Here is a 4095-nt window from a genome sequence, read left to right on the forward strand (position 1 = left end):
AATGGAAGGAGTGATATCTGGTTCGGGCTAGATCGGTTACATAGGGAACATTAAGGTCTTTATGTATGATTTTATTTGTGACAAAGTAAGGAGGGGAAATTAAAAAAAAAAAAAAATGAAAAGATTGATCATAAATAAACTAACCCTCTACTGGCGAGTCTTGTATTTTCAAATTACGCTTTGATTAGTATATTAGTATATTCTACTCCATTTAGTTTTCATCAACTTTTGAACTAAGTTATATTTATAAAAATTAGGAATAATTTTATTTTCTTTCTGATATTTATATGCTGGTAATATAAAATGTTCACCCGCTCATATCTTTAGACGTCATAGGATAAAGATTTTTGAATTAATTATCTAATTGTGCAAAGTTATATATTTGTCACTGCCATATACTAAATGGTGAAAAAATTATTCAGTTATTTAATTATAATTAATTTATCGTAGATAATCAACTTTTAGACCGACGATTCTAATAATGATTTAATTATAATGAAAAAATCCTAAGTACTTTAATTCCAATGGCAATAAAACCGACTTGATTAATATTTAGCTCAACTTTGAACCTCTTCCCTTTAAAACATAAAAGAGATTTTTTTAATGCATGTTCTATTTTTATATATTTTATTCCATGTTTTCAATTCATGCTGTTTAAAATTTTAGGAATATAATTATCGTAGTTATTTGAGAGTAGCACTATTATATTCTGTACAAAATTAAACATTTAATCGGTCAATAGTGTGTATTTTTTTGGCTGGTTTTTGCTACATTAATTGTTGTTTGTATGCGTCCTGATAGATTGCTTCGAGTCACATCTCATGCCCTTCTTTACGTCTTTGACTTCATTTCATGAGATATTAACTGACCAGTCTCAGCAAGGAGTTTACTGTTTGTTCATCTCCTCCATGTTTTAAGGCACTAATCCCAGATCCTTTCTGTAATTGTACGAAGGACTTTACGTTCGAATTCCTCGATTCTTCTTTCTAAAGTACTTGTTAGAGCCCATCCATATATATTATATATACATGGGTTGAAAATAGATTTCAAAATATATATATTTAGTTTCTGGTTTTCAAAAAATTTCTTGATTTTAGACAAGTAAAATCACATCTAAAAGGTGTATGTAGTTGTGTAGCTTACGGTTTTTTTTGTTTTGTTTTTTTATAATGATTACTGTTACGTATTTTCTGTACTATTCATTAGAATGATGTTGTTTTTTAAAAAAATATTTTTTTTTAACATCCCGTGTAATTCAAAGCTTTCCTGAAAATTCAAAATCGGTAAAATAATTTATGGCGCTATTACGCTTATGACAAAAATTTAATCAATTTTTCAACATTGGTTAAATTAGTACTAACTCTCAAAACCCGAGGTTATTGATTTTTATGATTTTTTTTTTCTAAATCAGTAACATCAAAAACATGAACAATAATTATGAAATTATTTTATGCAGTTGGTAATTGAAACTCTACCAGTGACAGTTCCTTGAAATGTTCGTTTTAATTTAGATATATTATATTATCTTGTGTATCTAGGGTATAATTATAAAGAATAAACAAGGAAAGAGACTTGACAATGGAACATAGTTCTTTGAAACATTAAATTTAAATTTATACTTGTAGATTTATATTTACACATAAGTTAGTTAATATTTTAATTTGGGGCCATTATCCTGAAGTAGCAAATATGCTTTCCGTGAATAATGACTGAATGGAAATAAATGAGAACGACCTGTACAAAGACCAGTTATATTATTATATCTCTCACATGACAGAACAAAGCTACATATTAACACTGAATAGAACTATTGACTAAACATAAGTTACTAAATTACTGGCAAAAAGTTAAAACTGATATCAAAAAACACACTTAGTCTTTGGGTTTCTAATTCGAAAGAAACATACGTACAACATAACATTAAATATACGCTTCAGAAATATAATCTATAAGGAAAAACAACAACAAAACCCATTACAGGTATCTTACTCTCCAAATGATTAATTTATTTGAATTTAAAACTTCAGCTTATAAAATTTAAATAATATTATGAATATTAAATATTTTATAGTTATTATTATATTTTGTTACCAATTCATTGTTAGCTAAACCTTATTAACACATTTTATTTTTATTTTTTTGCATTAAGAATATGAACAGGATTAAAGTTTACTCACTTTAATTGTCATGTAATATTTAAAAGGGTTATTACATTAAAACATTTAGGTCATAAACTTAAGATTCTTTCATTCTTAGAAAATGAGATAAAAGAGTTTTTAGTAGGAAAAGTAAAGGAATAATTTATCGAAAAGAATCTACATCATTATTATTTTTCAATTTTTTTTCTGTTGTTACACTTTATGTTTCGACTATAATTAACTCAGAGACTCATAACCCATGGGAGTTAGGATAAGGGGAGTGGGAAATATTTTGGTATTAAATTCCAAAAATAAGTTAATTAATTAATTATATATTGAGTACTAACAAACTATTATTATAATTGGATTCTTTTCCAAAGGCTATTTCTGTGTTTACCAGTTTACTAATTAAATATATTTATATTTATAAAATGCTGTTACCATTTAATATATAGTATAATAAAGGGTGTTATATTGGGTTATATAAGAGTATATAAACCATATAATGAAACGAGGTATTTATTTACAATTTGTTATTATGATTAAAATGATTCAAATAAATAGTTGCCATAAAATATATTATTACATTATTGTTTATTGTTTAATTTATACTTATAGTTGCTGATTTGAAGGATTCATGCCGTGGGATGTAGTTCCGTAGGTGTCGTCTTGTTCATAAGGGATGTCCAGGTCTCGTGGCCCTTCTACGGACTTTGTCTGGTCGACGTGCATCTTGCTCCGCTCCGGCTTCTGAAGCCTGGTCCTATCTCGTCTAAGCCTTCCTCTTCACTGTCCTTTTTCCTGATATATTTTTCCCGTGTCTTTTCTCCAACTTCCATTTTAGGGCGTCATCTTATTTTTGAATCTCCTTTCTCATTGGCCATCGGTGAACGAACGCTCCCGAGGTAGGCGTCCCCCCCCAGGCCCGAGAGTGGGTAAGAAAGTTTGACATGTCCAGGAAGGGCGTCGTCAAACCTGTCATTTTTGTTACAACACTTAAAGGTTAGCCAATCTAATTTTCTCAAGGGACTTTGGTAATGTGGCAAACTTAACACAGATGTTTTCATATCCGGGGACGCCCTAAAAGGTTTTTAGAAGGATGCCCTGACCAGGTATAGGGGCAGATGACGAAACACCTTAATAATACTCAGGATTGTCAAAAGATCAATTCATATCATAAAATAAACAAAAAAAACAGAATGAGAAAACTGTGGTAACATGAATCTCAACTCCTAAAAAGAAAGAGATAACTACCATATTATATCTCATATTTTAATTTTTTTGAAGCTCACTATAAACTTAAGAACATAGATTTTCAATTATTTATACTGAGTAAAAAAAATGAATCTTCACCTCCAGTACCAAATAATTATTCCTAACCAAATGAAGGCGAGTCCTATCACTAAGTTACTAATTAAGAAATTCCAAAACTGACTAAAATCATGAATAGTTATTATAAATGCCTGCTTAAAATACCATTTTGTTGTAAAAGGATTTTATCTGGAAGATGTAATTACCGAAAAGAAGATAAGGGCTATACAAAAAAAGCAATTCTTTTCTAAAATAGCTATTTTTGAAAGACAATGTTTGTTTTTCTTATGTTCATGGTGGTCATCGAAGTGAAAGATCTTCCAAAACATCTTTTATCAAAATGACAAATGAGACTATATTTGAAATGATATATTGATGAGCCGTTCGTGTTATTGCCCGAGGAAGTTCTGGAAATGTTACTACTCCATTCTGTCTGTAATCTGTTAAGGTTTCCCACCCTTTTTGTCAGCATAAATAAATTGCTTTAGTTTTATATTCCGGTATTTTCGGTCTAAAAACGCGATAATTTCCCCTTTTTCGTCGAATTTATGTATATAGGGTCCTACTGTTCCTGCTGCTTTGTAAATTTATCATGCTAAACTGATACATGTATACAACTTAAATTTGACGAAATATATATAATATA

The 4095-nt window shown here is 29.2% G+C and overlaps 1 protein-coding gene across 3 annotated transcripts in view; it reads left to right on the forward strand.

Moving 5' to 3' along the window:
* Oct-TyrR (Octopamine-Tyramine receptor) overlaps positions 1-4095 on the forward strand; it is a 287359-nt gene that overhangs the window by 114819 nt on the left and 168445 nt on the right. The window lies entirely within an intron of this gene.

Source organism: Halyomorpha halys, unplaced genomic scaffold, assembly GCF_000696795.3.
Source record: "Halyomorpha halys isolate HHAL.00 unplaced genomic scaffold, Hhal_1.1 Scaffold390.1, whole genome shotgun sequence".
NCBI lineage: Eukaryota > Metazoa > Arthropoda > Insecta > Hemiptera > Pentatomidae > Halyomorpha > Halyomorpha halys.